Source organism: Uranotaenia lowii, chromosome 1, assembly GCF_029784155.1.
Source record: "Uranotaenia lowii strain MFRU-FL chromosome 1, ASM2978415v1, whole genome shotgun sequence".
In the NCBI taxonomy this organism is placed as follows: Eukaryota; Metazoa; Arthropoda; class Insecta; order Diptera; family Culicidae; genus Uranotaenia; species Uranotaenia lowii.
The window spans coordinates 84,959,903-84,970,530 of NC_073691.1; the positions used below are offsets into that span (position 1 = coordinate 84,959,903).

General features: G+C 34.1%; 1 long non-coding RNA gene across 1 annotated transcript; it reads right to left on the minus strand.

Annotated features, from left to right (window-relative positions):
* Positions 1-1,155: 1,155 nt before the first annotated feature.
* Positions 1,156-9,490, minus strand: LOC129740201 (uncharacterized). The gene is made up of 3 exons (XR_008736145.1): positions 9,357-9,490; positions 8,777-9,303; positions 1,156-1,298 (listed from the first exon to the last, which is right to left on the minus strand). It is a non-coding gene; the product is annotated as an uncharacterized LOC129740201 (long non-coding RNA).
* Positions 9,491-10,628: the final 1,138 nt, after the last annotated feature.

Below are 10,628 nucleotides of genomic sequence, written 5' to 3' on the forward strand. Positions count from 1 at the left end.
TTAAATAATAAGATGGATATCCTAATTTTTACATTAAAATTTCTAGATTAAATGCAACGTGTTTTTTCGGGTATTAGTTTTTAGACAGCGATAGCTTTACCCGGGGTGAGTAGATCTAAAAACTGTCCTGCAATAAGGGAGTCAATCTAACGTCGAGTTTGCTTTTTCGAGGGTTGAAGATGCGCCGCAACATGTATCAAGTTTACGCATCACCGGTTGCAAAAAGAGAACCAGTCAGCTTGACGCTTGATCACACGCACGCATGCATACCTACTAGGAAAGTTTCGGTTTCAATCAGGGTGAGACAGAGATACGCATCTATACACACTCACCAAACCAGTCAATGAAAAAGGATCTGACTAGTTGATTTGTGTAGCCTCTGTGCCTGCGCTATAGAATTGCGAAGCATTTGCGCAGATTTCCGATAATCCTAGCCTAGCAAAATCGAAGAACGGAAACCTTTGGTGCTGTTGAGCCGTTCATTTCCAGGATTCCAGTTTCAGGTCACTTCTATATCATGCGAAAAATTTCTTCGACTTTCGGCACCGTCTTGGCAAGCAGCTACTGCATCGAGGCCTATAGCCAGCAGCACAGCTCCGAACATCAGAACTATTAAGTTTCTGCCAATCTGGCTTAGCCCAAGAAAAGAACTGTTCCGAAGAAAGCCGATAAAGGACAAAAGTGTAGAAAGCAAAAAAAAACTTTTTATTCCCCAAATTTGACCGTTTGTGCCAGATTGGCACAGATTTTCAAGAATGAAGCAAAGAAAATAATCCTCATCATTTTCGACTATTTACGCTATTGTGGAAAGTGAATATACCCAAAGAATAAAAGCTGACAAATTGACATATATTTTCAGCTCGCTGTGTGCCAGGATCAAGCTCGGAAAGCCATAGCCAGATATCTTCCAGATGAGAGCTAGCTAGAGAGACACTTCGACTCCGTCCGATGTCCTCTGCTGCATTCGAAATGTGTGGACGGAAAATTGAAAAAAGGGGAAAAAGAAATTATGATTTTATTGCGGGGATGATTTGACTCACAACACACAGCCACACGGCCATTCATCCCTTAGCCTAGGCCAGGAGGGTCTCGTCGTGCAATTTTCGTTTCTCTGTTTTCGTTTAGGGTCGCTTCTTTAGGCCCATTCTTGTTCCCATAAATTTCGTGTATGTTTTGACGTTGGCTGGAAGTTCATTAATCGGCAGTGAGGTTGTTATGTGCGGAGTAAATTATTTCAGTTGTCGCTGTGGCTGCTTCTGGTGTTGAGCGGGGCACGAGGGTTGCGTTAAGAAAGAAACCTAAAAAAAAATGCGGAAATTATTTAATTTTCAACGAATTGTTTCAGTTTACAGCATAATATCTCTGTATAGGTTGTAACTCTGTATAGGTTGTTATTTTTTAAAGTATTTTTTGCTCTTCAAGGGAGGCAAATTTTTGTTTATTCGATTTTTTGAAAAGTACGAAGAATTGAGTAGCAGGAACAATGAATAGAATTACATAGTGTTTGAAAAGTTATTAAATGTCATTTTCAGCACGACAAGTTATCAATTTTTATATATGAGAAAAATGTGGAGGAAATGTGTTGTTTTAGAATAGGTTATTGTGATCAAACTTTTCCAAATTTTTCATTTTCATTTTGATTGAGTTCATTCCCTATATGATCCATCTAAAGCAGTGGATGTTATCATTGCAAATGTTATCACTCACTGCCCCTTTTTGCTCAATTTTTGATTTAATCACCCCTTGATTTTAAAAGTCAATTTATTAAGAGCAAGTTCACTGGTGTTGGGAAAAAGTGGTAGAAATTTTGACATTTTGAAAATTTTACCATGCAAAAATGTTTTCAAGATCTTGGGGCGTTGTATTTTTTTACAACACTGTTTCCATTTCAACCGTATGTGATAGAAATATTGCTATTTTTGCATCACAGCATGCGAAAATACAACACGTGTTGTAAAAAAAAAAGTGGAAGGTCACAGATCTTGAAAATGTTTTTGCATGGCAAAATTTTCAAAATGTACCGTAAGTGTCGAAATTTGCACCACTTTTTCCCAACACCAGTGAACTTGCTCTTAATAATTATATGGAACACTAAATTATTTTGAAATCACATTGCTTTAAAATTATGTAAAAGTTAAAAAAACGAAGCAATTAAATTTTGTTAAGATGGAGTATTAATCTTAGTTAAAATTATAAAAAAGGTGATTTTTTTAAGAAAGATGAAAAAATTAACTAGTTTTCCATAAAACGTGTTATTTTCTAGCTCGATATGAGTAGATTTTAGACGGGTTTCTGAGTAAAAACTACAATATTACTTAACATTTCAAACCCATTTTAAATCGAAAATTATGATTCCTATAGAATTTTGAACGGATCACAAAAGCTAAGTTGCATGCCTGAAATATATAGTATTGCGGTTACTGGGAAAATTTCTAATCGAGCGACGGTAGCCTTCCGTGCGGTAGGCTAGCCGGAGCAGTAAACACAGTTAAAAAATTCACTCTTACTCACTAATTTCATTGAAAAGTTAAGAAGTAAATTCTTGAATCAATCTTCAAATCATTATTTTGCAAGAGAGGACAAAACATGAAGTCATCGGAATGAAATATTATTATTCTTAGTATTCATTGAGATTGAATTAATTACGAGCGTTCAAATCCCAGACAAAACAAAAAATATTGAACACTATTGAAAACACATTTTTCCATAGCCTGAGAATTAACGAATTTGGCATGACGAAGATTTTTGATGCGATAAATGCGTCTTTGATACTTTATATGCTGGTCGAATTCAATTATGCTGTCGTTAAAATGTAACAAATCGTATATGAGAAGTTAAAAAAAGGAGTTGTGTACGGATAATGATCTATTATAGGAAATAATACCATTCGCATCGCAAAAAATTGGACTGCACACTCATAACTGCGAAACTTGTGCGATCTGTCAAATCAGTATAAAATTTGTCGGTTTTCTACACGCTTTTCAGTTAAACTTTATACGGATAACTCCGACTGCAAAACATAGCACGAAATCCAACATTCAATGAATGATCGCTACCGTGTCGTCGAACTCTAAACTTATTTAAACAACTACAGCTTTTTTTTTCGTGAATTTGTCCACTGATTGATCCCATCGCAAACAGTTTTTTTTATTATTCCTTTTCCGTGATTTTGACCGCTGATTGACCAAGCTCAAGGCAAACACAATTTTTTGTTTTATAAACAATAGATAATCCGATAATAATATTTGGTATACATGTTTGTTTGACAACTTTTTATTAAATCATCTTTAAATGTTTTCCGCTTGTTCATCCGATTTAATTTCAGTCGATAAATAATCCTTATGTAGAACAATGCTCATTTTTTTCTTGAATACTGTAATTTTTTTTTACAGTGGTACCCTACGGGAGCCCAAATCAGCTATCGCAGAAATAGAAAAAAAGAGTGGATCAGCAATACCTCGCGTAACTTTCGATCCCATTGAAAGTACTGATTTCGTAAAGAAATGCATGTAGGTACCAGTTATTGAACAAACATCGCTAGGTGTTTGGAAATATAAACAAACTGTTTCTTGGTTGCTAGCTCAACCAATATCGCCCCTGCAAAGCATACTATCAAGCAAACGTTTTTCAATTTGAAGTTCTGTAATGGATCATTGCATTGAGATGTTGAGCAGAGTTGTCAAAATCACAGAAAAATGTTTAATTTCACATATTTTTAAGCAACTATCTTCAAAACTACGTTCTTGATTCTAGATTTTTTTTCCAGATTTTATAGTTTTTAATCTTATTTATCAAATTTCTGAAAAAAGCATCGCATATAATCGTCAAAGAACTTTTGGTTCGAATCTCAGAATTTCAGATTTCTTTTGTTTGAACTTTGATGCAGGCTGATTTACGTTCTGGATCAAAACAATCGCAAGATTCCCTTTAATTCAACCACGGTATAAGAAAAGTTCAGAAACCGATAGCAATTCACTATCTCTTTCTGTGAGCCTTTTCTATTGATCAATCGGAAACGCTAACTGAAGAAGATAGTAAGTTGCTAACGAAATAATATAGAAATTATTCAAAGAATTATTCAACCAAGTAGGCTCGGAACACATATTAGAGTGAATCATGTTGATAAAAAACAAACATCGTTCACCCAGGCTTTATTATTGAACTTTTGTACCTTTCGTCAACATTCGGAAACTAAAAGAATTTCACATGGTTTTGGTTTAATTTTTTGTCAGTATTTGAATGCTAACAGAACAAGCCTTTTTGCGAATTGGATAGAATAATTTAAAAAAATTACCTACTGTGCATATTTTTTAATCATACCCTGTCAGGAACGTTCGCTCAATCGGGCCGATTGCAAAACAGACATGGCGGCACTCGAATTCTAGCGGTTAGAATTCGATCGGTTTTCGGCTCGATTTCCATCCGTCTGCTCGAATGCTCGAAAACAGACGATATTTTTCGCAGTGCTGCGATGAACAAAACGAAACTCGGGCAGTTTTCAATCGCAGCAATTCGGGTGCGTGTTTTAAAAACAATTAATTGTTTTGGTGCGTGATTGTTGTTGGTCGCAGTTCTGTTTCTGCCTTTTCCGTTGCTGTTCAAAAATGCTTTGAGCGCTATTTGGAAGAAACCATTGTCCGCCAATAACACTAGTTTACAGCATTTTTGAACTCAGTAAACTGAAGGTCATTTCCAATGTGAAATCGGGCGCTGAATCCGAAAACGAAATTCAAAAAAATCTCAGTAGAACCGTTTTTGAGTTATGCTCCAAATATGAAATTTTGAAAAAATTAAAAAAGTTCTTGTACTTAGATTAAAATATCTCGGACGGCATAATAGTAATTTGAAATCCCTCTTTTGCAAATTGAAGATGAATAAGTTTTCTATCGATCATCTGAACTCTGTTTTTGCGTTTGACCAACAGTATTGTTGATATTAGTGACTTTATGAGAAAAAAAATTATAAAAAACGCATTTTTTTAGAGAAAATTTTGTTTCAACGGAAGTTTTAGACTCAATGGTAGCATTTAAAAAATCTGATTTTCTTTTGCGCTTGAGTTTCAGTTTAAAACAAAGATTTCAAGTGGTTATTTACCAAAATCGGTTGAAAATTCAAGAAGTTATGGCTACTTTACCATAACTGAAATTTTTGGAGTTTTTAATAATTTAACGAACCGCAGTACACTTATCATAGTATAGGAAGGATGAAACATGATAAATCTCACTCGCTCCAAGTCAAAATTATTTATTAGGCTTCCAGAAGGTCACATGCCAAGTTTCAGGAAGATCTGACCATAGGGAGGGGTTGCTTAAGTCTCAAACGTAAATTAAATTTTGAGGTATTTTGCCCGGAAGGAACGAAAAATACTGGTTTTTCATCAATAACTTTTTTCATCACTAGCTGATTGTTTTTTATGGTTGATTTTATTAAAGTCTAAGTTAAGACAAATATTTCACCTGAAGACTGTAACTCGATTGGATTTGAATTAGAAAAGTTATTGCGGTTCAAAGATTGTATTTTGGTCGAAAATTGTCGTATAAAACGCAATGCATAAAAAGTACTCATTGCGTGTTGGACTAAATTTGCGGCCTTTGAACCGCAATAACTTTTCTAATTCAAATCCCATCGAGTTACAGTCTTGGGGTGAAATATTTGTCTCAACTTAGGCTTTAAGAAAATCAACCATAAAAAACAATCAGCTAGTGATGAAAAAAGTTATTGATGAAAAACCAGTATTTTTCGTTCCTTCCGGGCAAAATACCTCAAAATTTTATTCACGTTTGAGACTTAAGCAACTCTTCCCTATGGTCAGATCTTCCTGAAACTTGGCATGTGACCTTCTGGCGAGCTAATAAATAATTTTGACTTGGAGCGAGTGAGATTTATCATGTTTCATTCTTCCTATACTATGATAAGTGTACTGCGGTTCGTTAAATTATTAAAAACTCCAAAAATTTCAGTTATGGTAAAGTAGCCATAACTTCTTCAATTTTCGACCGATTTTGATAAATAACCACTTGAAATCTTTGTTTTAAACTGAAACTAAAGCGCAAAAGAAAATAAGATTTTTTAAATGCTACTATTGAGTCTAAAACTTTCGTTGAAACAATTTTTTTTCTAAAAAAATGCGTTTTTTATAATTTTTTTTCTCATAAAGTCACTAATATCAACAATACTTTTGGTCAAGCGCAAAAACAGTGTTCAGATGATCGAAAGAAAACTTATTCACCTTCAATATGCAAAAGAGGGATTTCAAATTACTGTTATGCCGTCCGAGATATTTTAATCTAAGTACAAGAACTTTTTTAATTTTTTCGAAATTTCATATTTGGAGCATAACTAAAAAACGGTTCTACTGAGATTTTTTTGAATTTCATTTTCGGATTCAGCGCCCGATTTTACATTAAAAATGTTGGTCAGTTAATCAAGTTCACGATTTTTTCAAAATTTTGTAAACTAGTGTAATTAAATAATAAGCCAGGTATGTTTAGATTGTTGAAATTTAAAAAATCAAGTTTTATTTTATCAAAATTTTCTAACTCATTATCGTCCTCATAGAAAACATCGGCCCATGCAAAAACAGCTTCCAAAAAAATGTCCCGTGTGTACGGGCTTTGGTGAAATGTCATCCCGGACAAAGGATCCGGACCGCGGACCTACTCAGATCACTTGGATTACTTTTAATGAGTTTTTGGTGTGAAACTTCAAAGTGGAAAGCAAGGTGAGTGTCGTTGGCACAATTATTTACTATTTGCTTATTAAACTGAATTTTTTCTCCAATCTCGATTCAAATTTTGAAAATGTTTGATTGATTAAGTTCTTAATAATCAAATTTTATTTATATAATTTTCTAACCCATTATCGTCCCCATAGAAAACATCGACCCATGCAAACAAAGCTTCCAAGGAAATGTCCACACGGTACGGGTTCTGGTGGAATGTCATCCTGGACATCGTATCCGGATCCGGCAACGTTCATCAACAACAACCGAAGGACCGATCCGGCCATAACCATGACATATCCAATTGGATTCAAACCATATCAACACCAAATTATCTTAATCTTAAATTGGTCTAAAAGCACTAAGGAAACCGTAAGTAACATGTATTATTTATTCGAAAGGACGATAATGGAGATATGCGCAGTGAATATATCACTATTAGACATTTTGAGGTTATCATCATAAAAGCATATTAATTTCCTAATGTCTTAATGCCTCCATATAAAGCGAATTCTAGTTCAAATTTGAATCGATTTTAAAGCGAAATTCAAATAAGTATTATACATAAATCAATCGTTTATTAACATTCGTTCACTATTTCAGTCACTTGTGATTTTACAAGCTCAGATGTAATTTCCTATAACGATGTCAATTTGTGGTTCAATGATTCGTTTTTTGCTGTTTATGTTAACAATGCCTAACAGCTGATAAACACGAATTTTGTTGTACACAAGGCCTGAACATTGAATTTATTTACTTGCAGAATTACATAAAATAGAATAAAAAAATGTTTAAGATTTATTCGCACTATTTCATACATTCAGCCTTTGGACGCAGACATTTTTGGAGAAATAAATGTTCATGGTCATAAATTAAGATAAATTTTCACAGTTTGCAATATCTTCGTTATTAAACTTTTTTTTTTTATATTCCAAATTATAGGAATCGAACTAAAGCTCGCTATAATTCAGATAATAAAAAAACGTTAGTTAACAAATATTTTTGCAAACTTTGAAAATTTACCAAAATTTATGACCATGGCTACACACCAAAAAATAATCAAATTTATTGGTGACAGAAACGCTTCAAGCCATAATTAGATTTGATTTATTTTTGAATATGATCTAATTTTACATCTTTACACACATATTATTAAATGCGCATAAGTATAAATCAGATGTCAACCAAAAATAAGTATTAAAAGATGTAAAATTACGTACATAGCCATTTTTTCGTATTTTTTTTTTTCAACCAAACGCACAGCCGTTTTCAATCACCTATATCAGCGCAATAGTGCAGTTTAAAAAGCTTCCAATTATTTGGTGTTATTAGCCGCTGAATCCGTGATGAAAATTTGTTGAAAGAATAGCGAATAAAATAATTAATATTGCATAACTTAAAAACAAAGTGAAACTTCTAATCAGGTGAAAAATGTTTTCAAGAAATTGTGTGTTCAATGAGGGAAGCTTGGTTTGCGCAGTACAGTAAGGATTAAAATATTTAATATGGTCAGTCTTTGGTAATCCGCAGTCTGAGCAGTCTTTGGTAATCCGAGGTAAGACACTGGTAAAATGACACAATTAAGTAAGATGTTCTGTTAATATTTTTATCTTTAAATTTTAGGTTTGAAAAACACTAAATTTTGATTGCCAGTCATGAAAGTCATGAAAAGTATTGTTCTCGGAGCATGTGAGTGAAACTTTCTGATGCTGCTGGACTAACCAAATTCCAGCCAAAGGTAAGAATTAAAAAATAAATAAATTTTTCGTAATTGACCCACCCTGACCTAATTTTTACGTTCCGTGCGATATTGGCGATTTTGATGTATCTGAATTTTATGCTACTTTGTCTTCAACCGAATTGTCCAAAATTTCAAACGACTCATAAGTTTGATACGTGTTTCTCTGGTATAGTGATCCGTCAGAACGATTATTATAGTCAGTTAATGTTCGGTGTGATAGAATGTGAAACAGTGACGTGTTTATTCTTTAGCTCGAATTTGAGCATTATTACAGAAGCTAGTAGATATTGCAGAAACAGGAATGATACAGATACCTTTCAGAGAAACAGCCTCATTATCTTCTGGTCGCTTGCTGCTTCGAAGTTTTCTTGGTAGAAATGTGATCGTGTGAGTTTTTTGGTGCGTTTGACATTCATATTCACACTGTGATAGCTTTTGATCAATTCACGAGGCTCCAACTTATTCGGATCGGCTATAGTCGGTTTTCATTTAAACACATAGAAATATGTACTCACGACTCGGTCGAGCAAATTCCGGGCGATGTTTCCGAAAAAAAAAAACAGTCCGTTTCATCAGCCAGGGAAATGGAAAATGACTATTTCGCAATAAAAGATCGTGTATAGGCAGCGGGACTTGATTCAGCAACTTCCCTCTGAGAGGCGAGCTCTTCCTAAATTTCTTATCCATTCTTTCGAAGCACTTTCTCCAGAATTTCATTTTTTGAAACTTATAAGTTCTGCAGTTTCTCAATGAAGTCCATCTCTAAAGATTCCAGATTGTAAAATTGTCTGGAACGATCCACCGAAAAGTGAGCGTTATGGAACAGTTTGGCAGCTACTAACTGAAAACGGAAGCATGAATGATGTTCATTTAATTTAAATATTTGATACTTACCTCCAAGATCTCAAAATTTTTGCTCAAGCGGGATAAACAAATTCTTCTCCAAAGATTTTAAACACAATCAGAACGGTTAAATCGATTAAAAAATTACTAAAAAAACGTTGAATATTATTTATGTTTATTTTTGTATCAACACGGTGAGCAAACATAAATATAATTACCAGGTACGGTACGGCATTCTGATTTGTTTGCATGTATTTCAGACGAGTTTCAAATATTATTAAGTTATGAAATTATTTTAGACCTAAAATTCCCTTTTGAAAACGTTAAACAGCCACCTCAAAAGTTCATAAATTATAATTGATGAAAGGGGATTTTAAACAGAGTTTAGATAGTATTTTCAAACTTTATTTCCGAGCATCTGTATTAAGTGTACGCAAAAGCATATTTTATCTTGTATCAGGACCTACTTAAAATAATTCATTTCTTGAAACACATCTGAGAATACATTGAAATTTATACCATGGAATTTCGAATATAATATATTAAATATTATTAAATTAAATTAAATTTTATATTATTTTGTGCCACTCACCAACACATGCAGGTTCACCAAAATGTTGTACCTGAGGTTCATATTGTGATATATCTTGCTCTGGTCTGTCAAATTCTTGTACACGCTCCTTATTTCACACTCAAAGTTGAGTACTTAGGTTCAAAACAGAAGCTCGACTGGTGAAATAACTTGAGCCACTAGCATTCGCTAAACCCAGCTCAAATTTGAACACTCCCGATCAAAACTACAATGAAAACTTCCGGATCCTTCCAGAGAATATAACGTCCGGAAGTTCTCTACATTCTAAGCCGCACATCATTGAATGTTGACAATACTTACTTAATGGTTCCGCGTCGATTCTCCGGCGCCTAGGGCCGTGGTAAAATACCTCCACTGGTTCAATTGGTTCCAGTCAAAATTCTCGTCGACAGCTCGGATTTCGGCGCTTTTCCGCAGAGTTTCAGGGCTCTTAAAATTATTTATAACAGTCGTTTGCATGGTTCTGTGCATCTTCAACTACGATTCAACCGATAACTATAACTTTTTCTGGCCCTGCAAATGCTAAATCTTCGATGGAACAGTAACCTGTTCAGCTATTTTGGTAACACTCAGTTAACCCCCTTTCCATTATCTCATCCTAGAATCAAAAATCTTTGTGCCTCTCTAAAAAAATCGCGAGGAACATAGTTAATCATTTGCTGCTCAATTTAAGCTAAGGAAACTTAATTTTGAGCATGAAATACTCAATTCTAGGGTAAGCCGAGTTACGT